This window comes from Sturnus vulgaris, chromosome Z (assembly GCF_052056855.1).
Source record: "Sturnus vulgaris isolate bStuVul1 chromosome Z, bStuVul1.hap1, whole genome shotgun sequence".
NCBI lineage: Eukaryota > Metazoa > Chordata > Aves > Passeriformes > Sturnidae > Sturnus > Sturnus vulgaris.
The window spans coordinates 63,882,948-63,903,090 of NC_142283.1; the positions used below are offsets into that span (position 1 = coordinate 63,882,948).

Genomic DNA, 20,143 nt, shown 5'->3' on the forward strand with positions numbered 1-20,143 from the left:
TATTGTTTTTATCCTTTAAATATTGTGCAAAAGCTAAAATTTATATATACATATGTGTGTGCGTATATATTTGTGTGTTTGATTTATGCACATATTTTAAATGGTTGGTGCCATTTGTCAAAAAAATTAACATAAAGTCTTCAAAAAACTGATCCAAAAACCCAGCCTGAATCTATGGCACTGCCCACTACAAAACCAAGAGAGTCTGCTGAAAAACTCAGGATAGATTTATTTGTAGTCAGGCTCAAATTAAGGTTGCTAAGACGCACCATTGTTTTGCATCTCTCTCTAATACAGGTTGGTATGAAAATCACATTAACCCTGCAGATGTAAATGGGCTACATAACTCCTCATCTTCCGGCTGACTGGCTCTCTGAAAAGGTCAGCTGCTCCAAGAGCACTCTTATCTCGCAGCCCGATCTGCTTAAGTTGCGTCAGTATTCATTCTTTGTTAGAACAGCTTAGGAAGAGGGTTCAAGATGCTTAGCTACTATACATAAAAATGGACAGTTTGTTTACAAACATTTTTACTTTGGCCTGTCAGCTGAGTTTTGAAAAGCTGCCTCCTGGTTTTGTCTGTGATTTTAGGATTGAAAAGGGCATAAAGCCTCAAGCTGTTTCGGGGATGGTTCAGGCTGGATATCAGGAAGAATTTCTTCATGCAAAGGGTTGTTAAACTTTGGAATGTATTGCTTACGGAAGTGGTGGAGTCACCATCCCTGGAAGCGCTCAAGAAACAGTTGGGCGTGGCATTTCATGCTCTGGTCTAATTGACAAGGTGGTGATCAGTCAAAGGTTGGACAAATAATCTCACAGAATTTTTCCAACATAAATGGTTCTACAATTTTCATCAAGAAACACCTGAAACTGGCACTTTCTTTGGTTCTTAACTGGAATAATGTAGGCTGATTTTCAGCCAACTTTTAGGAGAACTTCACAGAATCATTTAGGTTGAAAAAGACCTGTTAAGATCATCAAGTCTAACCTATGTTAGAACATCACCATGTCAAATAGATCATGGCACTAAATGACACATCCAGTCTTTACTTAAACACCTCCAGGGATAGTGACTTTATCACCTACCTGGGCAGACCTTTCCAATATTAAACACTCTTTTTGTGAAGAATTTCTTCCTTGTGTCAAATCTAAATATTCCCTTGGCACAGCTTGAGGATATGCCCTCTTGTTCTATTGTTTGTTGCCTGGGAGAAGAGAATGACCCCCACCTGGGCACAATCTCCTTTCAGGTAGTCATAGAAACTAGTAAGTTCCTCACTGAGCCTCCTTTTCTCTGGGATAAACACCCCCAGCTCCCTCAGCTGCTCCTCACAGCACTGGTGCTCCAGACCCTGCCCCAGCTCCGTTCCCTTCTCTGCACTCACTCCAGCCCCTCAGGGTCTTTCTTGCAGGGAGGGCCCAGAACTGGACACAGCACTCGAGGTGTGGCCTCAGCAGTGCCCAGCACAGGGGGACAATCCCTGCCCTGCTCCTGCTGGCCACACTATTGCTGATCCAGCCCAGGATGCCATTGGCCTTCTTGGCCACCTGGGCACACCCTGGCTCATGTTCTGTCACTGTCACCAGCACCCCCAGGTCCTTTTCTGCTGGGCAGTTGTCTGCATTTCCTTCCTGCAGAGCGTAAAACTACCCTCCCATGTTCTATATCTCTGTATTTGAGCTTTCTGCCAAAAGTCTGTAAAGGTCTTCATGTCAGTAATTTTGTTGTGAGTGCTGTACAGGCATTGTATTAAGACACATGAGTGTGAAAGAGAGGGTAAGTGTTAGCTCACAAAGTAAATATATGGAAGCCAGCATCCCAGGATATTTTGTCTAGGGCTGCAAAGTCACAGTTTTCAAATCAGCAGCTAGAGACAAATTACTTAAAAAACACTGTAGCAGTTTGTCTCTGATTACTGGACAGTGAAAAATAACCAAAACCAAAACCAAACTAAACAAAAAACTAACAAAACAAAGAAGCAAACAAAACCAAAACCAAACCAAAACAAAAAAACCCAACCAAACAAAAAACCCCTTTCTTGTCCTAAGATTATGGATTTCCTTCCATTTGCATTTCATCCCTACAGAATATGGAAGAAAGAGAATATATGACTAGAAATGATAGTGCTTCTCTATAGATGGTAACCAGCTCTTACAGGAACGGAAAGGAAACATTTTAAATAAGTCTAATAGAAGAAGGTGCAGATCTTTTCAAATGCTATGGCATTTTTTATTCCTCATACTGGTTATTTGGGAATATGACCAAGAGTGGATGTAATTGCTGTTCTGGTTAGTGTGGATTGTGGAATGTGGGTGAGGAAATAAGTACTTAGCTAATTATCGAGTCATCACATCACACGATCTTCATCATGAGTATTGCACCCTTTCTGTTAGAGCCTAAGGGGGGCTGTAGTGTCCCTTGGTCTTTCTGAATCCCTCTTCAATCACCCTCATTCCTATCTCTAGGCCTTCTGTAGTTTCTCTTGTTTCCATCCTGCACTGGAAAGAAATACTTGAGCTATTCAGTAACCTGCTGATCTTGTTAACCTTCCTGAAAGTACATGTAGGTCATGATATTTGACCTAGCAGTGATCCTTGCAGTTGTTATCAGTAGTCCATGGCAAAAATGTAAAATGTGAGCATATATAAAAATATGTTCTACTGCTGCAATCAGTCTGTTTCCACTACTTATCTAAATGGTACATGATTTCTGTGACATCCATAAGCTGTATAATACACTCAGATGAACATTTTCATTTATAGTCTCTGAATAATTGGCGCATAATGTCCTAAAACCACGAACATCTTTTATCTCCCTACAGCCATGCTACGAAAAATGCAACACTGTTCCCTAGCTAACCAGGGACAGGGAAGAGGTATGTGTAAAATATTTCATTTCTGTACAGATTGCTACCAGGTGTCCTTCAGCTGTCACAGGAGTAAGGGGGAAGAGTCCGTTTATTTTATAGTGCTGTTGTTTTAACATCAAAAAACATAAATGTGCCCATGTAAAACAGTTTATAAAATTACCCTGCCTGATGCAATTATAACAGTGTTCTTTGAAACTTATTCCTTTCTTTTCTTAAAAGCACAACTCTAGAGGTATTAGGTGCAAAAAGTCACACCTCTGACTGCAAATAACAGTGCTATAGTAGGATATATTTCCCTTCCTTACTTCCTGAGAAAAAAGAACTAAAGGCTCCAGCACCATGCATCACCTCTGCCAAGAAATAGTGTGGTGAGCTCATAGCTTTTACTTCTATTCTTTTGGCTCAAATAATGTTGGTTAATCCAGTTTTTATCCACTCTCCATGAGTTTTCTTTTGCAGTCCTTAACGAGGTGTCTCACCTTCACTTTCACTTGTGGTTATTTATCTTGCACTCCTTCAGAGCTGCTTTGGCTAGGGTGACTTTGGGAAGTCACCACTACACAGCTGCATAATTTCACAGCAGTCAAGTAACCTGCCATGGCTGGGACATGATTCCTGTCAGAGATCACAGATGGGTTGAGATCCACAGTCATGACAATTACATAGAGTAGTTTTGGCTTTTTTTCTATGAGGGAATGGACAAACTGGCAATTAATATACTTAGATTTGTTGAAATCCATAGAGAGTTTTGTGAAATATGTTACTAGGCCCATGATTTTACCTGAAGTGTCAGGAGACAAAAACAGAGACTTATCAAAAAGAACAAGCTCAGAGGAATCAGTTCTTGCCTGAGATGTTAAATGGTATTTTATATTTTTAACTAAATAAATCTATAGGTTACTCAGAAATTTTAAGGCAGATATTGATAAGTATGAGTTAATATTTAATATGAAATATACTGGAGCTGTTACCAAAAGGTTCTTTTTCTTCTCTGCAAGAGGAATATATGATTTTGTTTTTTTAACCAGGGAGTAGAAACTTTATAGTATATATGCTTTTAAAATATTAGCTTCACATGTGTATTGTTGCCACTAATTTACATGAAAATAACAGTTAATTATCAGGATTTTAAATCCCATTTAATTAGTTCCCTTCCATGACAGAAAATTTAGTTTAAACGTTCTCCTCTCTGATTAGCATTTGACAATATATGGAAAAGAAATTTTTGATAGTTACATCTGTTAGGGAAAAAAAGAAACTTTGATGGAAATAGTATAGGATGTAAAAGTGTGGTAAAGCATTGAAACTGTATTTTGAAATGGTACAGTTTTATAATGAAATATATTCCTTTGCTTTCTGTTCTTTAAGGATAGGAAGACAAAAGCAACTGTAAATGAAAAGTAAAAAAATAAAGATGCTTTTAAAGTTTTGCTAAAATTATTTTTCTGGTGGAATAAAGTAGGAGAACAGGAAGGTTCCACCAAATAATTTACCTTTTGAGAATTCAAATCCAGGGTTATAACTTGCTCGGTCAAGAGGTAAATAAACATTTCTGTAAATTCAGAAACTGTAGAAAAAGAGTAAATATTGTTCAAGAAATGTCCCCTGAGGAAGAAATTATTCTGAACAACTTAAGTTATGGACGATAAAATTTTAATATCAGATGTTCAGGTGCTTAGAGCCTAACTCTAGATATAAAATATGAATGAAAGAAAGGTAGCATCAATATTCTGAGAGTGCTAGGACTGTCTGGGTGACCTAAATATTGTGGGTCAGTGATGACACTTCTTAATAACAATTAATAAATCCTATACGCTTATGCCTATGTAATGCCAGACTCTCTTCCTATTAGTCACTTTACAGAGAAACTTCTGTTGCAATTTGCTTTCCTAGAGCTTGGAGAATGAATGAAAGATTTGTGTGTCTCTCTTTTTTTTAAGTATCAGAGTGTCCTAGACCCTGGGACACTGAAATTGCATGTTTGTATACATAAGGCTTTTTTTTTTTCAAAAGCAGCCTTCTTGGGTTGTGCAGTGGCTCATTACTTCCAAAAGCGGTGTGTGCCAGGCTTAAGCACCCCAAGGTATCCACTTTCCTGGTAAACAAAGCAATGAAGATTTGTGAGTCATTACAGCTGCCCAATGCATAGATGACCTAAGTAACTTTCCTGCTTTGCAAGCTTTATGACACTGCCTGCAGTTTCTTTGCTGTGTTTCTCAAATCTCCTAAACTTGGCCGGTGCCATTGAAGCATTGCATGGAGAACTGACAAAATCTATGGAGAGGACAGCAGATTGTTCCACCAGCTCCATGCCACTCAGCCATTGCTGCTTTTGAAATGTGACAGAGGTCTAAAAGGTGTTTATGAAAGGCTATAACTGGCAGCTTGTCTTCACACTGATACTTGATATTTGCTTGTGTACCAGCTGAGACTTGCCCAGGACAGATTGTGGTATTCCCATTGGGCTGTGAAAATGAGATATATACAGAGCAGTTACTTCCACATACTTGACTGGTGGAATTAAAACATCCTTTGGAATGTTTGTGTGCTGAGTGTGCCTGGACACATCCTTATGTGAATGTGCTCTTAACTGAATCTCTTTAGACAGAATAACTGACTGAAAGCTTTAAAAAGTTAGTTCTTCAAGTTTGACTTCCGTTACAAGTAATGCAAATATAATAATGACCAATTTTCAATGATCATTTTGAAGTGCTTGGATGCTTAGTGTGATTTAAAATGTCATTATAATGAGAGAGAATCCCACCATAATAGCTATTAGAAATGATAGAAAGGTCATGATAAGATCCATCAAAATGTAAAATATGATTGTTGTTTTGAGTAATGTAGTTTACAGCATTAAAAGCAAAGCATATTTGGTTTCCATGAGTCAAAAATGAGTTTGTGTTTCAAATGAATCATTGCCCTCGTGATGATGAAATGCCTACATATTGTATTCTCCTTACAGGTTTTATTATGTTGTTTCTCTTTCCTTGGCATTGAGGATAACAAGCTTTTTCCATCAGGGTTAACACAACATCTTTTTACACAGAAAAAAAGATTTTGAAAACATTTATCCTTTGGTTCTCTTCTAGATGTGAAAGGGATACCTTTATTTATTTGTTAATCTGTACTCATTTTAAACAAAGCATACCTTTGCATGCATGTTTTCTTCATAGTAGTCAACAATGGTCTGAATCCAGAAAAAATTTCCGTAAGAATTATATATTTTAATTTTACATGTGCACAGTTGGACCTAAATAAATTATTGAAGTTTTCAAAATTGTTTTCAGTACTACCAAATATTGGAGCAGGATATCCTTTTTTTTTTTTTTTTAGTTTTTACCTGCAACACTATGCCTTTCTCAGGGATGTATTTAATTTTAGACATTTGTCTAATGCTATTAAGAAGTTTGATAACTGCTCCGTGGCATAATGCACTTTTGCAAAAAGAGAATGGAAGAAGGAAAAAACCTGGAAAGAAGCCCTTTATTTTTTTTAAAAACACTGAAGCTTCTCTCTTTTCATTGCAGTTTCATTACCCAGATTCAAAAGCCTGTCAATGGATGAATCAGTTCCTGGCAGAAGTTACAATAGCCTGGAGGGAACATTTATTTGAATGAGCAAAATTGTTCTTCTAGACAAAGTTCTGATTGCTCACCTCCCTTCAGTCAGGAAGAGGTGTTCACTGAAAACAACCCTTCCTGTCCTAGAACACCCACTGTCTTCTTTGATTTATAGTGCTGTGCAGTGAAGTCTACATCAGGTGATGTGTGTATGCACTGAGCACAGAGATGGGTAGAACAGATCTCTCTTGCTGGGAACTCCAATCTGGGTGTGATAGCTTGCCTGAGACATGTCTGGATTGAATTGATGAGGTACTTTGCCTTTAGATCTAATAAATATTCTTTGAAGGCATCCTGAACATGGTTTATTTAAAAAGAAGCAATAACCAAAACCTGTTTTTTGAAAACTATTAACTTACACATACCCTTTTGGTGTGGTCTGAAAATAAACTAAGGCTGCAGGGGTGCAGCACTCTATGAACCCAAGTGTATTACTGTCATGCAGGTAAACCCAGGAAAGGTCTTGCAAAGCCCTGAGCATCATGTGAACATAACACACTACTGAGATCCCCCAGAGTGGGAGGAACATAGTAAGGAATCCAGAGTTCTGGGGAACAACTGTGCCACGAAGGGTTCAGATATGGACTGCTTCCTTGGGGTCCACACTCCAGGATGGTGATCTGGGCAACTCTGTTGCCCTAAGGAGTTTTTCCAGTTTCTTTCTCTTTAAAATAAGAATATTAAGCTCCACTTCCCTTGTGGAATGCATTGACAGAGAGATGAAAATACACTATTTATTATTGTGTCTGATTTCTGGGAAGTGTGACTGTGCATCAGAAGTGGAAAACTCCTGGCATTTGCAAGTCATGAAGATTCATTCCATTGCATAACCACAAAGCTGGTAAATTCTAAATCTACAGAAAGGTATTCTGTGAACTGTATATTATCTTTCAAAGGTTTTATGATCATTCAATTTTAAAAGAAAACGGTTAAAAGCTTTGTAAATTTTAAGATGGTAATTCCAAAATCATTTTGTTGAACCTTTCTAAGGAAGGCAGGTAGATCACAAAGCCATGAGTAAATAAAAATCTCCTTCAAAGAATTTTAGAAGTCTACCCTGAAAAGCATTGAAAAATTAAAGAAGTGAAACTAGACCTTAAGCTAGGGATATACTGTATTTGGCCTTGTGTTGTATACTGAGTACAAATATTTCCTATAGAGATAGATTACTGCTCACTAGACTTGCATTTATAATTAATAGAAAAGTGCAAATAAGGACTGTTTTGATCCAGTTATTGTCGTCAATTGAAAAACTTAAATTTAGTGAATTTTGGGGAATTGTTTTGCTATAAAACTTTGTTTTGCTTGTTTTGAATGCATAAAGAAAGCATAAAAATATTTTAAATATTTTGACTAAATTTATTAACCAAATTTTATTGAATAAGTTTAACAGTTTGAATACCTACCTCCTCAGCTTGATAATTCATGAAGCTTTTTGTCCAGGAGAGAAACCGAATTAAATTTAAATTTTCATTGAGCATTGCTCATAGAGTATTGCTGTAAACCAGTTTATTGACCTGTGGCCTGGGATTCACAAGGGTCCTGACTGAAGGATATTTACAACAGAACTGTGGTTTTGGAGAAGATAGTGTCAGGAGGAAGAGGAAAAAGACCTATGTGAAAGATGGGGAGAGGGATGTCTGCAGACAGGTATATAATTATATGGTAATGGGGTGATGCTTCAAACAGCATTTGCCAGTACAAATTATCATTGTCCCTGCTTGTCACTGCAGTATGTTCATAAAAAACTCTCTTAGTTTCTATGCAGCAGCAACGTGGTTCAAATACAACCAAAACGTTGAGGAACACAGCAAAATATCTGTAAAAGCACTACTACGTGAGAGCATCAGGCAAGTCTTCTTATCACACTGAAGTAGAGACTTATCCTCGTAATTTTCATTATGTCATACCTTAACTTCATTGCTGACAGAAAGCCTTGCATAGCTGAGAATGAAGACAGCTTGGCCCTTAAATCTGGTCTTTTTCAGGAAAGAAACAAGTATTTGTCAGCACTGCAATATTTAGCCTCCAATATGAAAGAAATAGCAACTAAGGGACTTTAATCTGCCATGTTTGATTTTATTCATGCAGAAAACTGAGCAGACTCATCAGACAGAATGCTCAGTAGTGATGCAGCTGCTTTCTGCCAGTGGGATATCTGAGCATCCCAGGGATGCCACAGGGACGTGTGCCACAGATCTTCCTTTGTCGGAGAAGAAAATGACCATAATAGGAAGTGGCAGATCTGTGCCAGGGCTGCACTTTAGCTTCACACAGCCATACAAGGCAGTTGTAAAAATAAGAAAGGCTTGCCACAACACAGAGGAAGTGTTTGTGGACAGGGCAGGAGAATGCACTAAATGCGTTTATTCTCTACTTTGTAATTCTTAAGCATCTCCAAGATCCGCAGTTGGACATGCTTGAAGCGAGTAGTAGAATGACTTGCTCTTTTGGCTGGGAAGGTTTTTCTGGATGCTTATTTCCTTTGTGGATAAATCAAGGAAGGTTTTGTCTTACTGCAATTTCCAAAGACAATTTTAGCAAAGCCAGGAAGAGAAAAACCGGTCTGATTCCTCCAGGGGGAAAAAAACTTGAAATTTTTTCAACTTGCCACATTCCTATCTCTATATATTGTGATGCTTGTAATTGTATTAACATCATGTCAGAACATGTCAGGAGAGTTCTTTTTACTAGACTGCATTTTATGAGCTCAGAGCCAAAACTACCGAGCTGTTTCCGTACTATTCCCATGCTATTATGACATTTTGTTCAGGTTTAATGAAATTATGGATGATATAAAATTCATTTCAAAGTATTCTTGCTGCACAAGTTGTTCTTCAGTCTGTTATAGTACTGCTTGTTAAAGGGTCGACTTTACTGCAAATATTTATGAACTATGAGAGTGCAGTAATAGTAGAGAGGGGCAATCTGCTGAAACGGCAATCTACATAGTGTAGGACACTTAAAAAACTGCAAACCCATGCAGCATAGTCTTGCACTCAACTTGGAAAATATTATTGATTTGCAGAAGTATTAAAATCATAGTAAAGATCAAAATATTCTGAGTTAAAGCTGAATATATTTTAGGATTCTGAATTTGCAATAATACAGAAATGATTTATAAATATGGAGGTATATAGGGGCTAATTAACATATTTTCTGATGTAAATGTTTGGTACCCGTTTTCTGAAAATAGTTGTGTGAACTTTCATCATTGTTTAAAATGTAATTTTTTTTTCTGTAGAGAAATTTGAAATGCCTTTAATTAATAAAGCAAAAAGCAAAGCCCATAAAATAAGGCATATAAAGAAAAATTATTAATTGTCTTGTATAATTGCTTCAGAATTAGTTCATAGAGTAGTTCTCAGGATGCTTTCAAAGGCAAATTTTCCAAATTTAATATGTAATTGTGACAACAGCTATTAAAGTGAACTGCTGAAATTTGTGCTGCCTTCCTCCCACAACAAGTGGTTGCACAGCTGAGATATATTCTGCACATATATATTCTTGTTTGCCCTTACAAACATTAGTCTCAGCACAGAGGAGCTGATTAAACCTTACTACGTAGAAGATGTAATGTGACATGGTCAGCTTACTTCAAATAATTATATTCTGACCTTTTTCCACTGCCTTGTATGTGGAAAATGACATCAGTACAGACAACATCGAAAAGTTCAGTGTTATTATGAATGATTTGCTGTGCCAGTTGCAATCTGAATTCCATTGGAATTGTGTAAATTTCTTGGCAGTGTTTACTGTCTTATCATCTGTAAGCACACTAACAACATAATAATTAGAAAAATAAATGTGGAAGTTCCTTCCAGATAAACTCTATGGGTTATCAAACCTTTGAGCTTTTACTCTATTCTGCTTTTCAGCCCTTCCCCTAACTCTTGGTATCCTAGCTAAGCTTTGAAAAGTCATTCATTAGCTTGGGCTGTATCTAAGGACTGGACCTACCAGGACAAAGTAGGAACTGATAAAGGGAAATCTTGTTTCATGTGTCAGCCAGCTACAGGAGACAGCTAACATAATTACCATCTGACATGATCACTCCCTGCCCCAGAGGCCAATGCCCCCTTACTAGATGTGGACATTTAAGTGTGCAAACAAGAACGGATAAAAACTTGGCAAATTTAGAATTTCAGTTCTCATTAAATACCATAGTTACAGCGTCCATGTAAAAAAGAAGAATTGTTGCACTACATGTGAAAGTATGTCCCCTTCACTGCCCCTGTAAGGAATGAGGTGTGATGGGTACTCAAGGAAGGGTCTTAATCCTTCCAGACATCTGAGTTTCATCTGCTGCTGCATGTCAACAGCATCTTCCTGCCAAGCACTTAATGGAATTCACAAAGTACAAGTGGGTTCTTTGACTTATTATGAAACGTAATAAGCAAGTTAGGACATGTCTACCTGGGTGCAATGAAACACAGTGCAGCAGTTTCCTGACCTGCTAAGTGGCACAGCCTTGCTGCCTGGGGTCTATAAATTGTATCACAGGATCTGCGTGAGGCTGTGCCAAAGGTAACTGATCCTGCGTTAACACAGCCCTTGTGGTGCCTCTGGAAAATACTCCTCAGGAGTGCAGAGCTGGCAGAGCTAAGGATAACATGGGTGCATGTATCTGAAAGGTACTAATATAACCTTAGATGCTCAGGAATGCTGTCTGCAAAGCCCAGCTTCCAAGAAGAAAGACAATATTCACCTATGGGAGCAAGTCTGAAAAGAGGGGTGAGTCTCAGAGAGCTAAAACTGACACTTTCACAACTCAACTGGCATGTAAGGGACCTGTTCCATTTGTTCAGTATTCACAACCACAAGCATGTTCCTGAAGTATGACAACTAATTCTCTGTCAAAAATATTTAGCAATGGCAAAGGAATCATGCTTCTGTTTCAAACTGTTACGGTCAATAATGGTGACTTCTAGTTTCTGTCCTACTGCCAGTTTAGCATGAACCAGTTTTCATTGAAAAAGATTCTAGGTAACAGCTTTTTTATGGTATGAAGCTTTCAGTGTCACACATTTCAACTTTTTCTACCTCTTGTGTAAGTTTTTGTAGTACAAATTTGGCAACAATTCCAGGAAGAAAAGTAAAGTACTCATTCCAGAATGAGTACCTTACTGCCTAACAGATAGGTAAGTCTCCTTAAGAGGGTTAAAAATTAATGGAATCCTGTCTGTCATAGGTGAGAGTTGTAGCCATCTAGATATCCAGAATAAAAGAGAAATGGGACCATCTTTTGTGTAGCACTCTTGCACATGCAAAGCACACAGTTGCCAGGTGAAATTTGGAAGCAAGATAAATTAGCTTGTGAATCCTGGATCAGTTGCTGAACTGTCTCAAATCATCAAGGTTGAAACACTTCTTAGCAGAGCCATAAGGCACATAAGATCTTTACAGTTAAATCATACAGTGGTTAAGGATTTCCTTTTATCTGCAGTTTTGGGTGGCAGCTGAGATAAGTGTAGTCATTCTTGCATGAGAATCTGTGTCCACAGAGGTTAAGATTGTGGTTGAGGGCCATTGGAGTGACTCCTTAAGTAGATCAGGGGACTTCTTGCTCCTGGCAGAAGAGAACTCTCAGCAGTTTGGATCAGGCAAAGAAAAGACACGTTAAAGACAATTTTTTCTTAAACAAGTTTAATCACATTTCTGATCAAAAGATTTCTAGGTCAGATTTTGCCTGTGTGAAGCTGTAGAAAGAAATTAGGGTGTTATGTATCACTGGGAAGAAAGGAGGGTTACATTTTAACCAGTTTACATTTGTATTCCCCTTTTGTCTTGTGCTCCTTACTTCCAAAAAGAATTTAGTCTCTTGCCAGTGGTAGCACAGGAAAACTAATTTTCTCTTCTGAAAACACAGTCCAAACTGTTATTCATGATAAAATTTAGCCATTCAGAGAGGTGCAGGCCATGAAATATTTAAAGATGTTACAATAGTGATGTTTTTATTTAGATATTTTGATTATGTTATTCAGTCTGTTGTTTTCTAGCAAAGTTCTAATTTATGTTTACCTGCGAACTCAGACAAAAGACAAAGAATTTAAAGGACCTGAGGAGTCAATATTGCCCCACTAACTGGGAGTTAACACTGTTGTGGCCCGCTGCCCTGCCTAAGATGCAGTGAGCACTTTTAGTTGCTCAAGTGGGACTGGTCCTGGCTCTCAAGTGAAAAGTGTTTGGGGTAGCAACTTGCTCACATTCAATATGATTTTTGTGCAACATTGACCTCATACCTTTTGTTTCAAGTCTATACAAAGGTAACAACTGCAGGTGTATTTATGCGAAGGTTTTGGGTTGGATAGTGGGATTTCTTTCAAGTGCACACAGAAGTTAAGTAGTATGTGATAGCTGTGTGCCTTAATTAACAATCTTATCTGCAGTCCTGGAGGAAAACCAGGGCTCATTGTAGGGTAAAGGATAGCATACCATGGTGTAAAGCCAATGGACGTTATCTGCTGCCAGGAAAAGAAAACCAAGGAGAGGTTCAGGTCAGGGCTCTTCTGCCCACTTGCTCTATGCAGTGGACCTGGTCTCTGCTCAGTGAGAACAGGTACCTGACAGCGATTGCTGTTCTTGGGCACCCATGCCTGGTTCTTGAAGTATTCCCTGGGACACAAAGTCACATTTTCAAAACAAGCTCATCCATCCCACCACCTAAAATTGAAACATCAAAATAAAATTATATTTTAAAATTAATGGATATTCCCAAGACTTAGATTCACTACCTTTTGTCATTTGTGATTTATGCAACTCTGTTGAATTCAATGAATGCCTCACAGACATTCACCTAGAGTCAACAAAGCAAGCTTGCCTTGAAGCAAAATTATTTTTTTCAGTGTTTGTATTATATTTCTAAAGTTGTGAGGGTGAATTTAGCTTAGCAAGTTCTTAAAAAGGCCTGTAGTTAAAATGTCCCACATGTAAAAGAAAAAGAATTATGCAATATTTTTCCAACAAGAAGTGTTCTTAGTCTAATCCTCCATAATCTCACTAACAGGAACAAAGTACTGCTGCTTTTTATGTTCTTGTATAGAGCTGTCAGCAGTTGCTGACAAGTTGCAATTTTCTATCAGGACTCAGTGTTTATACACATGCTCTCACATTCTGAAGAGTAGGATATATACACAAGACATCCACAAATCTAGTTTGGCATTTTATCCATTTATTTTTTTTGCCCCACAGCATGTGATGTCTGTCCTGTTCTGCTGCCATAATCTGTCATTTTCTTAATTTTTCCTGGTTTTTGCAATTCTTTATTCAAGTGACGACTGTTTCTTTCATAAAGTCTCATTATCATGCTTCATTAACTTACTGAGCAGTTAAAATTCCTGTTATTGCATTATCCATATTGTTCTGTGGTATGAAGGTAGTCCATTTTTGTCACAGCTTGTGCTGATGTAGATGTCAGCTGAATGACCATATATTCATTAGAATAGCCTTCTTCCAAATTATGTTACCAAATAAATTGTAGTGAGTAATTTTATTATCATAATTTTTCTCTTAACTTTTTATATCCAAATTAATAATTTTAATTTTGAAAACACTACATTCTTTTAATATGTACATGAGAGAATATTTCAAGACATATTAAATGTAATATTTATAGAAAGCTTGTGCAGCAAATGCTGAATAAACATGTGCTACAATTTTTCCAGATTTTAAAATACAGGTAAAATTTTAAGAATAAGGTTAGTCTCACTCCCTTTTTTCACATTGCTTTTCTTCATTATGCTTTTATTGGTTAAGGTAAACCCTGAATATCTTTAAAAGTGAAAGGGAGAGAAAAAGGGAGATACAGAGAGAGAGAGAGAGAGATAAAGTGGGAAAGAGAGAAAGAAAGCAAGAAAGGAAGAAAGGAGAAAAAAGGGAGAAATTAAAAAACAATACTTTCAATTTAAATTTTTGAATGTTTATAAATTCTTGAGGATTCTGGTGACATATGCAGACAGCTTGTAACAATAAAAAGTCCTCTTCTATCCTGCTGCAATTTTCTAATCATCACTGCCCCCTCTGTGTTTTCTGTGTGTGAACCAAAATTTTTTTCTCTATTAAAGCCTGACTAATCATGTCATCTTATGTTCACATTAGAGAGAAATCCAGGCTGCAGAGACATCGAGATAAGAAACTATATTTTCTTATATCTGAATTTATCTGGACACAAAATAGTTGTTCATTTTTCTGTATACTTGATGTAAAGTATCAGACCTGATGTGAAGTTCCCATTTCTGTGTTAGTGCTATGAAGATTCACTGACATGTACTAAAACACAGCAAACAGCAGCACAGCTTAAAATATCATCTGAAAACTGAGGCATGGGCACCATACTTTGAATGAGAAATTGCTTTGCTTTTTGTTGCTTCTTAAAATAAAAAATCAATAGAAGGAAGAAAAAGAGAGTTTTGCTGAGATGACTGTTTCTTTCAATTCTGTGAGGAAGCCTGAGGCATTCTGATGACATCTTTGTGCTTCTTTATATTTCTGAGTTAGGATATAAAAATAAGTACTATTCTAATTGGAAAACTTGGTTAAAACATAGAGGGCAGACAGAGGATGATGCATATATGTCCATTTCAATAAATGCTTCCGTCTATTTATTCAGATGAAGTTCCTCATAGAAGTAAGGATTGGTACTAATATGATTGTCAGTCTCAAAAATATTAGCACCATATCAACAATCAGCTGCTAGAATTCTTTTCTGGAGACGTTATAAAGATTAAAGTATATATTATCCTGAGGTATCCATCTGATGCCTCTGAACACCTTCTGTCTGATATTTTTGCTGTAGTATTTTTCAGATTGCTCTTTTGGATGTGCTAATGGAATTCTATTATTTTATGGATTGGCTGTAAAGTAAAGCTGTTTACATTTTTTCCTTCCCCTTTACCCTAACACTTTCTCATAAAAGTATTTCCCTCAATGTGGACTTGAACAGCTACCAAGGTCACTAGCTTGGAAGAAAACACACAGTTTAGTTGACATGATCATTGACCTGCTTTCAGTCAGGATAGATTTAATGTTCCTCCTAATAACCAGTACAATGATGTGTTTTGGATTTAGGACTAGAATAGTGTTGGTAACACACCAGTGTTTTAGCTGTTGCTGAGCAGCATTTACCCTAAGTCAAGGACTTATCAACTCCTCATGATGCACCACATGTGAAGAGACTAGGGAGCACCAGAAGCTGAAGAGTACACATGGAGGATAGTTGATCAAACCTGAGGAATATTCAGTACACCTGGAACCTACTGCCCCAGGGGTGGAAACACAAGCCCACCACCCGCCATGCACTGATCCTGACTGCACTGGAAAAGGGGGAAACTCTGGAACACCTGCAATATGTTGATCATATATATGGGGAAATACAGCAACAGAAATTTTTAGAAAAGAGAAGAAAATAATCCAAGCCTTTCTGAAAGATGATATGATTTTGCTACAAAGTGAAGTAAGTTCAAGGAATCTTCACATCCAATTTTTATGAATAAAATTGTTAGTATCCAACATCAAGGTGAACATCACAAATGCCATTGGATTTGTAATCAACAAAATAACAATGTCTCCACCAAACAGCGGAGAGGAAGCACAAGCTCTCTCAAGTATTCTGGGTTTTTAAGAGACCATACTCTAAATTTCAGCCTGATTGTAAGCCCACTTTATCCAATGACCAAAAAAAAAAAAAAAAAAGAAATTTCAAATTGCAAGTGGCACCCTGAGCAACAACAAGATTTTGAACAAATCAAACAGGAGATCATACAGTAACCCTTGGGTCAGTTGGTGAAGACGAGATGTAAGATATGTGTCCTACACCATGGCCAGCGAAAATAACCCTGCTGGCAGTCTCTCTCAGAAAGCACCAGGGAAGACCCAAGGTTAAACCCTAGGTTTTGAGATTTGAGGATACACAAGATGTGAAGTCCATTATACTCCAACTGAAAAAGAGGTGCTGTCAGCTTGAGAAAGGATTTGAATTGAATTGGAAATGATTGGTACTCAAGGGTAGCTCCTCTTGGCATCCTGACTGCCAGTGCTGGGCTGGGTGTTCAAAGGATAGAGATCACACAAGCTCAACTAGGAAACCTCAGTTGCCCAGAAATCTTGGAGAGAGATCATGAACTGGACAGAAGGCAAAGTTTTGAAGTATCGCCAGAAGAGGAGGTGAAGTGTGCTGATGATGTCCAAATGTATAATAAACTACCAGAAAATGAGAAGTATTATGCCCTGTTCACTAATTGGTCTTTTTGTAGGAAAGCATCAGAAGTAGAAAACTGCTGTATGGAGTACTACATGACAAGTCCCAGAAACTGCTGCAGAAGGTGAATAGAGCCAATTTGCTTAAGGGAAGGCCATCCAGCTGGCTTTAGATATTGCTGACTGAGAAAAGGAGGCAGTGTTTTATCTCTACTGACTCACGGATGTTGGCAAATGCCCTGTGGGGTTGATTACAGCAATGGAAGCAGAGCATCTGGGCTGCTGCTTTGAGCAGGCCATCCCTGGTGCCATAAAACAAGTTGGCAGGGATGAAAACCAGCCTGACTGAACAGGGAGTTTTGGCTGGGACTTGGGCAAAAAAGGAGTATTCATGCCCTTTGGAAGAAGGGACAAGCAAAACAGAAGACCTGCAAGGATGCTGTGAGGTTGTGCAGGGAGAAAATTAGAAGAGCTAAACTAGAGCTTAATCTGGCTACCACTATAAAAGATGATTAAAATGTTTATACAAATACATCAGCAGCAAAAGGGGGACTAAGGAAAATCTCATTCTTTACTGGAAGCAGGGGTTAAAAATTGTGGTAAAAAAATAAGAAAAAGGCTGAGATACTTAATGCCTCTTTGCCTGAGTTTTAATAGTCAGAGCAGTTGCTTTTGGGGTACAGAGTTCTCTGAGCTGAAAGACAGGGACAGAGAGCAGAATGAAGCCCCCATAATCTAAGGGGACAGATGGCCAGTCACTTGCTATGCCATTTATACTGGTCACCGGTAGCAAACAGGATCCACCCAAGTGACGGAAAATCAAATTATATAACTGACTTAACACTACACTGAGGGCAATGACTGCTGGGGCCTTCAAATATTGGAATGCAAATTTAGCAAAAGCCTCCTGGTTAGTCAACACTAGGTGATCTGCCAATTGAGCTGGCCCTGCCCAATAAAAATTCACATACTATAGAAGGGGATGAAGTTCTGTAGGGCACATTAAAAACATGCTGGGGAAGTCACTCTGGGTTATTCCTGCCTCAGGCAGTGGCAGATCCATCCACAGGACTTCTTTTGCTCAAGGACCTGGGTACACTTGGTGGGTATGCAGGAGGGTCGGGAACTCTGGTATGTACCTCATGGGGATTTGATTTTGGCTAAGACTGGACAACTATTTGAATTGTAAGATGTTAATTGCTGCATAATACTGTATTTCATCTCCACTATGGTTGCTATATGCCATATCAACATTACTGCAGTAAGAATTATCTGGATTAATGAGAAATTAATTCTGATGAAACCAATGAAAGTTCAGTAATGACAGAACCAGACAAGCTCAGCAGTGACAGAACCAGAACTGGCTTCAGCATCCATCAGAGATCATCTTTCCTGCCCTGAAGGACTGCTGTGACAGATGGAGCCCAAACTCATGGACTAAATTTCTCCACGAGACTACCCATAGACTAATGAAACTATATCTGTATGTATATGAAAAGACAGGAAAGGTGATGATTAGTCAGGATGTATTGGAAAGTGTAGGATTTGGGCATGACATATATGGTTTAGAGTAAGGAGGGAATATTATCCTGGTTTCAGCTGGAATAGAACTAGTGCTCTTCCTAGTAGATAGTATAGTGGTATTTTGCAATCAGGAAGACAATAATGCTGGTGACACACTGATGTTTTAGTTGTTGCTGAGCTGCACTTTCCCTAAGTCTTGATATGCTGTCCTGTCAGTAAGAGTTGGGGACCACCAGAAGGTGTGATGGGACACAGACAGGACAGCTGACCCCAAATGGCCAAAGGTATATTCCCTACTATACAATATCATGCTGAACAATAAAACTGGTGGAGGCTGGCTGTGGGTGGGAGCTCACTACTTGGGGACTGGCATTAGTCAGTGGGTGGTGACTAATTTCATTGTAGATAATAAGTTTTGTATATTTTTTATTATTATCGTTATTATTTTCCCTTCTTTTTAGATGCTATTAAACTGCCTTTATCTTAACCTACAAGTTTTCCCTTTTTTACAGTCCTCCGTCTCATCCCACTCTGGGAAGTGAGCAAACAGCTGTGTGGTGTTTAGCTGCCTGCCACACTAAACCACACCAATCATTTAGCTTGTGTGATCTTTTCACCTATATTAAAGTTAAAATTTCAGAGGTTCATATTTGGAAGAAGAAGATTAATCACCCTCTGGTTAATAATTCTGGTTTTAATTCAGTTTACAAAGTGCAGAAGTGAATTTAGCATCACTCACTTGAGGAACTGGACTGTTTCACTTGTGAAACTTCTTTCTCAGCTTATTCTTGCATTTCCATTGCACTTCCATTGTAAAACAGTTCCTTTGTTCTGGGGGAGGGCGGGACTTTCCCCTCTCCTATTACCTCTTTTGGCTATGATTATTTGCCAGTGTGCACTCTGGGCAGAACCTACTCATAACTTTCTGTGTTTGCTTTTGCAGGTAACCCCAAAGGTTCTGAGACATCTATTGTAAACAGCAGAAGCCTGAGGATAGCATGCTCCCCCACTTAAGAGGTAGCTGAACATTTCCTATGAATTGTTTTCTTTGCTCTTCTCTCTCCTTTCCTCACTTCTGAGGCCCTTCAAGTGGGCTGCACCTTCAGTTTGCCTAGGGTCTGAGAGAGAAATGTTTAAACTACTGGCACTCAACTTGTGACAAGTGTCAGATTGCAGAAAATGCTCATTTTCTCTATAACTGTTTTTTGTTTTCCTTACTTTCGTGGATTCTGTCTTCTTTATCTCTTCTTTATTCATAATGTATGATAAGGCAGCAAAGAGCTCTAGGTTGACTTAATTGGATGTGAAGGGAGGTTTCACATGAAACCAAACTCTGTCATAACTGCCTGTGAAAGTGAGGCTGACTGCTTACGGTTCACGAACCTTTCCTTTTGGTCTCTAATCGCCTTGCATCACCAGTCTTATAAAATTTAGTGGCTTTTCAACTACTAAAATGTATGCCACAGACAATGTCAAGGGAGCTGTAGCATGGGGTTCAGAGAAAAGTGTTTCCATATGTAAAAAAAAAGGAAATGAAATTTGACAAAAGGCACAGATATGATAGATTTTGGTTTGGTTTGGATTCGTTTGTCCTATTTCCATTTCTTTCCCTTCTCATGAGGCTGAATGCTGTTCCAGCTCTTTCTAGTGTGTTTCTTACAGCATGTCCAATGCTGATGTAACTAGAAGATATTCTCCCCAGGCCTAAAATAACTTAAAAAATAATTTCACTGTTGTATTTTTTGTCTCAGTCACTCAATCTCTGTGGGAGATGTAACTTACCATTCAGAGAGGACCTCTGAGCATTACAGGCCAGCGAGAATAGCTGATACACATTCATGCTTCAGTCCAAAGTGTAATGAGTTCGGCAGTTGCACATTTTTAAAGTGCTGTGACAAAGAGGTCATAGGATAATATCTAGGGCAGAGAAGAATT

The 20,143-nt window shown here is 38.2% G+C and overlaps 1 long non-coding RNA gene across 4 annotated transcripts in view; it reads right to left on the minus strand.

Moving 5' to 3' along the window:
* Positions 1-20,143, minus strand: part of LOC148219880 (uncharacterized) — a 72,455-nt gene that overhangs the window by 16,677 nt on the left and 35,635 nt on the right. For 3 of the 4 annotated variants that reach the window (XR_015799350.1, XR_015799347.1, XR_015799349.1), the window contains exon 2: positions 19,991-20,125. This is a non-coding gene — a long non-coding RNA (uncharacterized LOC148219880). Of the gene's footprint in view, positions 1-12,925; positions 13,154-19,990; positions 20,126-20,143 lie in introns of all 4 variants that reach the window. The other variant, XR_015799348.1, reaches the window with a different exon arrangement.